Here is a 12,500-nt window from a genome sequence, read left to right on the forward strand (position 1 = left end):
TACTACAACCACTACGGTAACTAACATGGCAATAACAATAATGATGATAATGATGATGATAGTAGTAGTAGTAGTAAAAGTAGTAGTACTAGTTGTAGTAATAGAAGTAGAAGTAATAATAATAATAATAATAATAATAATAATAATAATAATAATAATAATAATAATAACAATAATAATCAGAGCAATAATGATAATAGCATAGGTGTGCTTCCTTATTTCAACCAACCAGCGTAAGCAAGTTAATTAACGTGGTGAGTGAGGCGGCAAGGTGCGCCAGGCTGTACGTACACAGGGAAATTAATACCGATCATAGCTGAATAATTCCCTATCAGACCAGCTGCCTCCGCCAATCACGTGACAATAAGCGGATGGAGGGAACATAATTACGTGACAAGGAAAAAAAAGTACCACCAGGAATTAGACTTGAGCGTGGGAATATCAAGGTAGAAATTTAAAAGGAAACTCAGATGATGATGAAACAGGGTGAAAAATAAAAAAATATACTTCGATGGGTGGGCAGGTAAAAATATTTGCTTACCTGGCCAGTTAGTTGACCTCACGTGAACCGGAAACGAACAGGTAATTGGTTCGTTTAAAGCTATAACTCTCTCTCTCTCTCTCTCTCTCTCTCTCTCTCTCTCTCTCTCTCTCTCTCTCTCTCTCTCTCTCTCTCTCTCTCTCTCTCTCTCTCTCTCTCTCTCTCTCTCTCTCTCTCTCTCTCTCTCTCTCTCTCTCGTGACCTTGTTGTTTGACGAGCTCCAATTTTTTACCTTTTCCTCTTTCCTATCGTCCACCCCCTAACTCCTCCTCCTCCTCCTCCTCCTCCTCCTCCTCCTCTTCGTCCCCCTCACGACGCCCCCGAGCAGTGATATAAATTGTAAAGATAAATATATTGGCCTGCGTGGTATTGGCAGAGAGAGAGAGAGAGAGAGAGAGAGAGAGAGAGAGAGAGAGAGAGAGAGAGAGAGAGAGAGAGAGAGAGAGAGAGAGATACAATATATTAGGTACAGTCTGTTCGATGGGACTAGATAAAGTTTGAGGGATGGAGACACGAGGGGATAAAACTGTGGAGGAAAAGAGGAAGGGAATGAGGGAAAAGGTGGAAGGTGGAAGGGGGAAGGAGGGAGAAGGAGGGAAGGAAATAATGTTGAGGTTTTCTAAGGTTTGTGGTGTGGTTATTATTTTAATTTCTCTTTTTTATCTTCTTCTTTTCTTCTTCTCCTTCTTCTTCTCTGATAAATTCGACTATAGCAGAGAAAGAAAGCAGGCAGAAGCAAGAAAACAAAATGACGAAGAAAAAGAATAATGTGCAACGACAGAGAGAGAGAGAGAGAGAGAGAGAGAGAGAGAGAGAGAGAGAGAGAGAGAGAGAGAGAGAGAGAGAGAGAGAGTGGAGTGATGTGGTCATTTGCATGTCATTCACTTCTAATCTGGTGATCTGGTCCCTTTTCCTCATGGCTGCCCTTCTCATTGACATTTTGCTCATCTGATTTAACCATTATCGGCCTCTCACTCTCCCTTCCCCTGCCCCCTCCGTCCTCCTCCTCCTCCTCCTCCTCCTGCAGCGATGAGTCACGCCTCCATAATCACATTATCGCCAATTATACTCATACAAGTACCAGAAACTTCTTCCAATTTCAATGATAAGTCAGTTGAGCAAGATAAGGAAGATACACACTGAAGTTTTTAGTCTCCTCCTCCTCCTCCTCCTCCTCCTCCTCCTCCTCCTCCTCGTCTCAAGATGGCACAGCTGCTGCCCATCTGCTGATCGGATTTGCAAACGAAGGAGAGAGCGCAGGAGTCTGTCAATTTAATTCTCTCGCCTATTCCTTGGACGTTCTGAATTTTACCCTCCACGGATTTCTGCTTTCTGTCATCCCCCGTTCCTCTTCTTCCTCCTCCTCCTCCTCCTCCTCCTCCTCCTCCTCCTCCTCCTCCTCCTCCTCCTCCTCCTCCTTTGGTAACGTGCATTGTGTTTCGTTTTATTAATTTCTCTCTCTCTCTCTCTCTCTCTCTCTCTCTCTCTCTCTCTCTCTCTCTCTCTCTCTCTCTCTCTCTCTCTCTCTCTCTCTCTCTCTCTCTCTCTCTCTCTCTCTCTCTCTCTCTCTCTCTCTCTTTCCACTTTCCATACCCCATTTTTCCCCCATCCCTCTTTTCTCTTCCCTTTTTCCCTCTCCCTCTTTCCCTCTCCCTGTCCCTCCCTTTAATATCCACTCCCAAGGGCGCAGACGTGTTTTGGTTTCGTCCGTATCTGTTTGTCTTTAAGCCAATATTTGGGGAAGGAAGCGATTTTCGACTCCTGCTAGTGCAATATTCACAGGAGGAGGAGAAGGACGAGGAGGAGGAGGAGGAAGGAGAAGGAGGAGGAGGAGGAGGGGGTGGTGGTGGTGGTGGTGGTGGTGGAGAAGTATGGGCACTTTTCTGCTTATAAAGTGGACAAGGTGGTGGAAGTCGTACTCTAGTAGTAGTAGTGGTAATAGTAGTAGTAGTAGTAGTAGTAGTAGGATCAGAATTACAAGGAAGAGAATCGGAAATATATGATGAAAGAAGAGCAGGAGGAATAGGATTAAGATTAGAAAGAACGAAGGAGAGGGGGAGAAAGAGGAGATGGAGAAAGAAGAAGGGAAAGAAGAAGAGGAGGAAGAACAACAACAAGAGATTAGGTGGTGGCAGGAGGAGGATATGGGAAGAAAGACTTGAGTGAGAGGAGGAAGTAATCTGATTGGAAAAGGAGGAGGAGGAGGAGGAGGAGGAGAAAGAGGAGGAGGGAAAAGAAAAACAGGTAGAAAGAAATAGAAGAGTGAAGTAATAATGACAGCTTTAATTGAAAGACTGACATAATTGACTTAATTGAAACAACGGACATAACTGACGTGCGAGAGAGAGAGAGAGAGAGAGAGAGAGAGAGAGAGAGAGAGAGAGAGAGAGAGAGAGAGAGAGAGAGAGAGAGACCAATTACGAGTTTTCACGCCATTTAAAAGAAGAATAAAAAAAAGAAAAGATAGTGGTGGTAATGAAAGAAAAAGAGAAAAAACGAAAATAAAGTGGGAAATTATGAACGAGAGACTACACAAATGAAAAAAATACTGAAAAAATATGGGGAGGAAGAGAAAATATGTAGAAAATGACAAACACCAAAGATTAAGAATAATTATTAAAGCCTTAAAAAAAAAAGGATCTTTAAGCCATAGAGCGTCCTTTCCCTTTTAGAGTATTACGGAAGCCGGCAATGGAAAGGGATTATGGGTAAAGTTATTTTTTTAATATTGATCTAACTAACCGTATTAAAATTTCTCTCTCTCTCTCTCTCTCTCTCTCTCTCTCTCTCTCTCTCTCTCTCTCTCTCTCTCTCTCTCTCTCTCTCTCTCTCTCTCTCTCTCTCTCTCTCTCTCTCTCTCTCTCTCTCTCTCTCTCATAAAAGTTTCAGAGAGAGAGAGAGAGAGAGAGAGAGAGAGAGAGAGAGAGAGAGAGAGAGAGTAAAACTTGATTTCCCCACAAACTTTGTAACTATAATTTTACGGAAGTTTAGGCAATTTATTCTCCTTGTCATTTAAAAGGATGAAAAGAATCGTAAAATGAGTAGCAAGAGGATTTTTTCCCCTTGTATATTACTCGTCTTCTGAGATAGGGGAAAATATCTTGTTGTTGCTATTGTTGTTTTTGTTGTTGTTGGTGGTGGTGGTGTTGCTGGTGTTGGTGAGGGGTGGTGGTGGTGATGGTCGTTGTTGTCGTCGTCGTCGTCGTCGTCGTCGTCGTCGTCGTCGTCGTCGTCGTCGTCGTCGTCGTCGTCTTCTGCTTCTGCTTCTTCTGCTTCTTCTTCTTCGTTTTCGTCTTCGTCTTCGTCTTCGTCTTCGTCTTCGTCTTCGTCTTCTGCTTCTTCTTCTTCTTCTTTCATTTTTCTTCTTTCATTTTTTTCTTCTTCTCACTACTACTACTACTACTACTACTACTACTACTACTACTACTTTTACTACTACTACTACTACTACTACTACTACTACTACTACTACTACCATATTCATATCATTACTGTTATTGTTGTCTCCTCCTATTCTCTTATTTATTGTCTATTACATCCTCATCCCCTTTCCTTTATTGCGTGATTATTGCTATGCCCTGGGGAAAAGAGAGGGAGGGAGGGAGGAGCGGAGGGAAGGAAGAGATGCAGGAGGGAGAGAGGAGAGCCAAGAACGGAGGGAAGAAAGAGTAGGGGAGAGGTGAAGAGGGAGGAAACTGTTTTTGTAGAGGGAAGTGTTTATTTCCATTAATTTAGAAGGGTAGGGAGAGAGAGAGAGAGAGAGAGAGAGAGAGAGAGAGAGAGAGAGAGAGAGAGAGAGAGAGAGAGAGAGAGAGAGAGCATCACTCATCTCTCACCCAAAGTTTATTAGTTTAACAATTTTACCTTTCATTCTATAATTCCCTTTCCCATCTTTCCTCCTCTCTTCTTCCTTTCCTTCCTGTTCTTCCTTATGTATCCCTCTTCTCCTCCTTTATCCCTTTCTCACTTTTCCCCTTTCCTTCTTTCCTCCTTACCTCTCCCGTAATCTCTCTCTTCCCCGTCCTTGCATATTTCCTCCTCTCTTTCCTCCTCCCTCCTTCCTTTTATCCCCTTCACTCCGCTCCCTCCCTACCCCCTCATTGTCTTTTTGGTTCCTCAATGACCCACCCTCTTCTCACGCCCCGAGGGAGGAAGAGGAAGGGAAGGGGGAGGAGAGGAGGGGAGGAGAGAGGAGTGAAGGGAACACATGGCACCGTTGATGTAATTGTCATGTGGAAAGTCACATCATCAATAATTGCTGACGGCACCTCCTGTAGAGAGAGAGAGAGAGAGAGAGAGAGAGAGAGAGAGAGAGAGAGAGAGAGAGAGAGAGAGAGAGTTGCATTAATGATTGAGACAACATATACATAAAATAAACATACGAAGCAGATTTTTGTTTTCCATTGATTAATAATTCATGTGTTTGTGTAATTTGGTTTGTGATCGTTAAATAGTTGTTTGTATGTAAGGCAGCGGACGTCAGTTTTGTCTCTGTTCTTCTTATTTCTCACGTTATTTGTTTTTTTGGGGCAATGATTTTTACTTTCCAATAAAATTAAATCTGGCCTTTCCTTCATAACGTCCGTGTAATTACTTGATTTATTTTGTTTTTTCCCTTTTTTTTTCTTATTTCTCACATTTCACTTATTTCTCATGTCATTCTATTCTTTTCTATTTCTGCCAGTGATTTTTATTTCTTCCCACCGAAATTCAACATATTCTTTTTCCTACAAAATATACAATTAATCTCGTTCCATTTTTCTTCCTTTTTCTCATTTTTTTTTCTCATTTTCACCTTTCGTTTATTTTCACACATACCTTCTCCCTCCCACTTCCATATCCCTCTCATTCCAATTCCTGCTTGACAGTCTGGAGTACCTGGCCAGAATTTAATTAAGGAAGCTCAAAGCACCAGGTGACAAATACCTTCTACCTTGACACTTCACCTGAACTTAGGGAGTGTATATGTAAATGTTTTTTTTTTTTTTTCCGTCCTTAACCACCACCCACGTTTAAATTTCTTCCATTCTCTGTTCGGTACTAATGAGTCTCTCTCTCTCTCTCTCTCTCTCTCTCTCTCTCTCTCTCTCTCTCTCTCTCTCTCTCTCTCTCTCTCTCTCTCTCTCTCTCTCTCTCTCTCTCTCTCTCTCTCTCTCTCTCTCTCTCTCTCTCTCTCTCTCTCTCTCTCTCTCTCTCTCTCTCTCTCTCTCTCTCTCTTTGTGTATGTATGTGTGTTTTGTAAGAATCTCCGTTGTGTGTGCACGTGGGTTAATTAGACATTCAGGTGTGTTGGCATAATCAAGAGTTGTCTTATCTGTAATGCAAATAGCGCCACTCACCTTTGCCTAATTAGTGCCGCAAAAATGGGTCTTGGTCGCCTCAGACAGGTAAAGGAAGAAAAAAGAGAAAGGATGCAGGAAGGTTGTTATTCTCTCTCTCTCTCTCTCTCTCTCTCTCTCTCTCTCTCTCTCTCTCTCTCTCTCTCTCTCTCTCTCTCTCTCTCTCTCTCTCTCTCTCTCTCTCTCTCTCTCTCTCTCTCTCTCTCTCTCTCTCTCACGATTCAGCATCACTCAGTCTCACCTACTCCCATTCTCTTACATTGTTTGGTTGAGGAGGAGGAGGGGGAAATAGGTAGGGAGAAATGGGAAGGAATGTGAAGGAGAGGGAGAAGTAGGGAAGAGAGATGGGGGGAGAGCAGCATCCGGTTAGAGGGAAGGGAGAGAGGGAGGGGAAGGAATGGGAAAAATGGGACGGAAGGCAGGTGGACAGTATTGTGAGGGACTTTAAGTGAGGGAGATTGAAGGAAAGGTTAAAGATAAGACAAAGAGACGGAAGTTAAGGACTGAGGGGTATTGTAAGGGAAAGGGAGGCGTGGCGGTGGTGGTGGTGGTGGTGGTGGTGGTGGTGGTGGTGGAGGAGAGGGACAGGTGGTGGAATGGGATAGAAAGTTCACGCAAAGATTTTTTTTTTTTGGTAATAGTGGACTGACTAATTGGCGGATTGATTGATTGACTACACTAAACAGGATCGAAATGTGGTTGTGTTAATATTACTAGATTGTGAAAGTGGAGTTGGTGGTGGTTGCAATGTGTGTGTGTGTGTGTGTGTGTGTGTGTGTATGTGGTGCGGGTGGTGGTGATATCAGGACAAATTGCGCTTTGTTTCTTGGTGGTGGTGAAAATGTTGAAAGCAATTTAAGTGGTTAGTGTAGTGATGAATGGGGAAGAGGTAATGCTGGAGATGTACTGATTGGTGATGTGGTGAAAGGGTAGATGGTGATGTTAGGGGTAAGTCGAGTGGTTAGTGTGGTGGTGGTGGTGGTGGTGGCGAGGGTTGACAGGGCGTGGCGGTGGTTATGATGGTAAGGCTTCAGAGGGGATGATCAAGTAACCCTAGGACATAATTGATTAAAAGTAAGATAGAAAACTTGATACTCCGTGGCCTACCTCTGCTCCTTCCCTCCCTTCCTTCTCCTGTCTCCTCCTCCTCCTCCTCTTCCTCCTCCTCCTCCTCCTCCTCCTCCTCCTCCTCCTCACCCTTGTCCTTTATCTCGTCCTTGTTGACCTCCTCCTCCTCCTCCTCCTCCTCCTCCTCCTCCTCCTCCTCCTCTTCCTCTTCCTCTTCCTCTTCCTCCTCCTCCTTTATTTGAAAAGTTAAAGAAAACGGAAGGGATACCTACGTGAGTGTACAAGTACGCATTCTCTCTCTCTCTCTCTCTCTCTCTCTCTCTCTCTCTCTCTCTCTCTCTCTCTCTCTCTCTCTCTCTCTCTCTCTCTGACACCTGCGTTACTGCCCAAGTTTGAGGAGAGAAGCCGCATTGCACCACCACCACGACCATCCCCACTACCACCACCACTACCCCCTCTACCACCACCACTATCCCCCCTACCACCACAACCACCATCCCCCTACCACCACCACCACCGCCACTAGCGTCATCACAACAACCATTTCATTCCCTCTAAAACTGCGTAAAAGCCAGTTATCATCATCGTCATCATCATCCATGGGGGTGTAAGCGCTTAGCTATTGTGTGTGTGTGTGTGTGTGTGTGTGTGTAGGAGCGACATGAAGAGAGGAATGGAAGTAGGAGGCATTAATCTCAAAGTCAGCGACAGCAGGAGGAGGCGAGGCGAGCGTGGCGGCACCCAACTCCAAATGAGGTCCTTGTGTGTGTGTGTGTGCGTGTGTGTGTGTTTTGTCTTGCTCCCAAGGCGATGTTATTGCGTTGCTTCTTTGTAATTTTTCTATTATTAGTTAGTGTGTTAATTGTTCAATTAGGTTAATATAGCCGTGTACGCTGGTCTTGTTGCAGTTAATGACGCACTTTCTTCTCTGTTTTATTTGTTTGCTTTATATTTCTGCATGTTATTTATTTGTTTATTTATTATTTATTTTACTTAATCATTTATTTTTTGTTTGCTTTATTTATTAATTTATAGAAATGTTTCAGGTAGTCCTCCGTATTTTCTTTACCTGGTTTCAGTGTAAATTTGTATTACCTGAAACAACAGTTTTAATTCACTTAAGTGTTTTTTTTTATTTTTTTATTCATGAAACTGGTCAGCGATGTAAAGCAGATTCAGAAAAAAAAGTCTTAAACCAGCGTCTAGCTCTCTCGGAAAAAGTTACACATTTATCAAAGTCACTTAAAGTCACCAAGGTGTCCAAATGTTACCTTTATAGAGGAGTTTTACATGCATGAAGGTGAGACTTCAAGGTCAGTGTTACCTGAGGTCAGTACTTATCTTTGCAACGCTCGCAAGCCCCAATGTTTTTATTTGTTAAAGACAAGCATTTCCTCTCCTGCCGTCCTTATCTGAGCTGAACAAATCACAGGTGCTTCACTTGCTGCCTGGGGACTCGCGGCTCAGTGCTGCCGTTGCTGCCTTGCTTGTCTTGTACGGCTGAACTTGTTTGTGTATCTCGCAGGGCGCATCAAGGGAATGTGTGGTGTTTATCAATCTTGGTCTATTGACTGACGAGCACAAAGCTGCCTGCCAAAGAAGGTAACTGTGGAGGATTCAACTCCTTAAGCGTGTTTTCGTCTCACTAAAGCTTGTGTCGGCTTGGCGAGGGAGGCTTGGCGGGATGAAGCAAGCTCTCAGACGCGATTTTTATTGCAGTCGTATTTAAATAAATGCAGCATTTTGTAGCACAAGGAACTGGTGAAGAGCTAACTTTGTCATAAGATTTGTTGCAGCACCGTAACTTAGTCAATTTTCAGTGTTACCTAGGACTCGAAAATTGTTTTGCAGATAAACAAACAGTTCAGTACCAGTTTTAAGTATAACGAAAAAAAGACATGGCGGTGTGAGGCATGAGAAGCAAGAGTGGCGGAGCAAGTGTGTTGTGACGCGTTCAGGACACCGGCACTGGCCGCCAACAAGCTGTTCCTGCTGGTGGAGAACACGTCCAGTGAACAGCAACAGAAACCTTTTGCTTTAGTGTCCTGACTTCCATGGCAGCTGATCACCCGTTATAGAGCTCAAGCCAGACTTACTCTTGCTTGGAGACGAAGTCGCGACCCTAATAGTTTAACTTCACGGTATACTCGTACTTCCCTCCTGGTGGACTGATGAACACTTTGGATTCACGTCTGGACACCTGATCAGGACTCAAACTTCAAGTCATCTGGAGTCAGTAACTTTGCAGATAGCAATGCTGTTCACCACCACCACCACCACTACCACCACCATTGCAAAATTTATGTTTATCTTACCTCTGAAAGTTAGAAAAAAAATAAATAATCCCTGTCTCTGCTCCACATTATTCTGTCCGTTCACTGCAGGACGACACAAGAGCGCCCTAGGAGAGTCACCTTTAATGGCTTATAAATAGCGTGGCGAGTGTGTCCAGGTGAGGGCGGGGTCACGGTCGCCGCTATTTATGTCCCATGACCCGAGTATCAGGTGACGCGCCTTGCCCTCGCCTCGCTCGTTCCCCTTTTTTTGTCGCTCTAATTTACGAAGTGTTGTGGTGGAGATTGGGCGACCACCCCTCGTGTGTGTGTGTGTGTGTGTGTGTGTGTGTGTGTAAGCTTGTCCTTCTCTTACTGTTTCCTGTTAAGTTTCTTTTTGTTTTGTGCATTGACTACTTGTTGCAATGATTCGCAAACTCGTATTTTATTGAATTCAATTATTGTATTACTGTACGCACTGCAAGCTTGATTTTTCTTAATTTTCTGGTTTGTCGATATTTTCTTCTCATGCATATTTATTTATCCCGGAATAACAAAACAACGTGTATTTATTGTAAGTACATTTTTTTTTTTTCAATGGAAGATTTCAGTTATTTGCATTGAACTCCTCATTATCAACCTCTACTGTATCTCATGCTTTGGAAATGGCTGCTGATTCCGAACAAATGTATTTAAGTATTGTGTTTGTTTCGCAATTCACCTTTCAGTAATACAGGTTTAGCTCTTGTAAACATTCTTAACCCTTATTTGTTTGGTTTCATTGTTTATTATGCTTGTATCGGTAGCACTGTTGTTCTAGGTAGCATTTTTATTGTTGTATATGCTGGCACCTGGATCCCTTTCATTATAGATTTGTTTAGGGTCCACTCTGCTATACTTTATTTAGCTTGGCTCTTATTTATTGGCCTGAGTCACCTCGTAAATTTGTGGATTTATTTGAGATGGAGTAGGAAGTAGAGTTTGTGGGTGGAAAGAAGAGTTAAAGAGGAAGCGTGCTGATTTTAATGCTCTCGTATGTATTTATTTATTTATTTTTTATTATGTGTCTTGTTTTTGGTGCAGCTTAAATGAAGAAAACTTAAAACTCATTTTGTTTTCTTCGTATGTGTGTATGTATGTATGTATGTATGTATGTATGCATGCAGGCAGGTAGGAAGGTAGGTAGGTAAGTATGTATTTTCATTATCTAAGTTGTTTTCAATGCAGTTTACCAGAAAGAGGATTTTTACCCTGGTTAAAGTGAAGATTTTTGTGTTTATCTCTCGCCATTGACAGCAATTAATTCCCTCCTGAGTAAAGTAGTTGGTCTGTCTAACTCCAAGGCATTCTGTGCACAATGTCTTGAATCAGGTAAAGGATCGCCCATCACTCTTGGTGACAGCTTACTGCAAACAAGGGAACACAATGTGGAAATAAGAGAAGCTGGTTACTTAAAAGCTTAGTAATTAATGCTTAGATTATGTTTCTCCTCTGCCCTTAACTCACTCCTAACCATGGGTGCTCTTTTCTTTTGTTTCTTCTCACTCTTTCTTCTCCTTTTACCTTCACCCGTTTCGATAGTTTCCTTCCTTCGCTTTTTTTATTTCTTTATTTGTTATCAATGAACCATCCTTCTCATTGCTCTTCCTCAGTCGATGATAAGCGTTCCCTTCTTGCCTCTTTTCCTTTGATTTTTTTTCTTGCCTTTCACTCTTCCCCTCTTATTATTCCTCCCCTCACACACCCTTCCCCTTGGTTCTCCCTTTTCCTCCTTTGATACCTCTCTTCTTTCGATTTCTCCTTTCTTCCCCCTTAGATTTCTTCCTTCTTCCCACTTTGACTTATCCCTTCTCACTCCCTTCCCCTCAATTCTCCCTTCCCTCACTGACTCCATTTCCCTTCCTCCTCCACCGTTTAAGTCTCCAGTCTCCTCATCCTTATTCTCGTTCTGCTGCCTACATTCCACAAACTTCTACCATCATTCACCTCTTCCTCCCCCGCCTCCGCCTTATCCTCATGCTATTCCTACAAACCACACCTTTTTCCAACTGGCTTCCTTACCTCCACCACAAATTCAACTGACTACCATACATGTCATCTACTCAGGTTCCTCTACCACTTCTACCACTACAACACTTCCAGATGTCCACAGACTAAGAACGCCCTCCTCTACCTCTCCCTTACCGTTCTTCTCCCTCTCTCAGTCCCTACCTACCTACCTTACTCCCTCCCCCGCTGGCCTCCCTGTCATCGCCCTCTAACACGACAAAAAGTAGTTCTGAGCGTATTGGAAATTCAGATCCACTCATTAAACCTCAAGATAATTAGGCACGATAAGTCTGGACTGTGGGACAAACACCGTCAGCTTAGCCAGTGGTGTGTTTCTCTCTCTCTCTCTCTCTCTCTCTCTCTCTCTCTCTCTCTCTCTCTCTCTCTCTCTCTCTCTCTCTCTCTCTCTCTCTCTCTCTCTCTCTCTCTCTCTCTCTCTCTCTCTCTCTCTCTCTCTCTCTCTCTCTCTCTCTCTCTCTCTCTCTCTCTCTCTCTCTCTCTCTCTCTCTCTCTCTCTCTCTCTCTCGGGGACAGACAAGCCCGCGGTTAACTTCTTGTCACTGGCATTTGTTGGTGTCTCAAGATGCTGCTCCGGAGACTCGATCGAGGAACGCGATTAGATCCTGTTCGTTAAGAGGGGGAAGGCCAGAGGGGGTTAGGAGGGAGGGAGGGAAGAAGGAACAAGAGATGTGGATAGATAGATGAATAGGAGAGAGTTGTGGAAGGTGAAGTAAAGGGAGATGTGAAGGGAATAGATGGGAATAGAAGGGTATAGATGTATGAGAAGTGTAAAGAAGGAAGAGAAGTGAAGATTAAGAAACTTGATGAGGTGTGTGTGTGTGTGTGTGTGTGTGTGTGTGTGTGTGTGTCTGTGTGTGTGTGTGGTATAAAAGAAAAAAATTGAAGTGGGCAGGTTCTTTTGCTACACAGCTTTTGTTATGTCGATTGTACAGATACATCACCGTGCTGTGTGTGTGTGTGTGTGTGTGTGTGTGTGTGTGTGTGTGTGTGTGTGTGTGTGTGTGTGTGTGTGTGTGTGTGCGCGCGTGCGTGCCCCCGCGAGTTGCTTTGGTCACACGTCTATCTCTTTCTCGTTTATTACTTTTGAACATTTCCTTCTCTTAAAATTACATCTTACACACACACACACACACACACACACACACACACACACACACACACACACACACACACACACACACACACACACACACACACACACACACACAC

The 12,500-nt window shown here is 43.5% G+C and overlaps 1 pseudogene; it reads right to left on the reverse strand.

Moving 5' to 3' along the window:
- Nucleotides 1–12,500, reverse strand: part of LOC135105264 (uncharacterized protein DDB_G0271670-like) — a 34,386-nt pseudogene that overhangs the window by 14,981 nt on the left and 6,905 nt on the right.

The sequence above is a fragment of the Scylla paramamosain genome, chromosome 11, assembly GCF_035594125.1.
Source record: "Scylla paramamosain isolate STU-SP2022 chromosome 11, ASM3559412v1, whole genome shotgun sequence".
Classification (NCBI taxonomy): domain Eukaryota; kingdom Metazoa; phylum Arthropoda; class Malacostraca; order Decapoda; family Portunidae; genus Scylla; species Scylla paramamosain.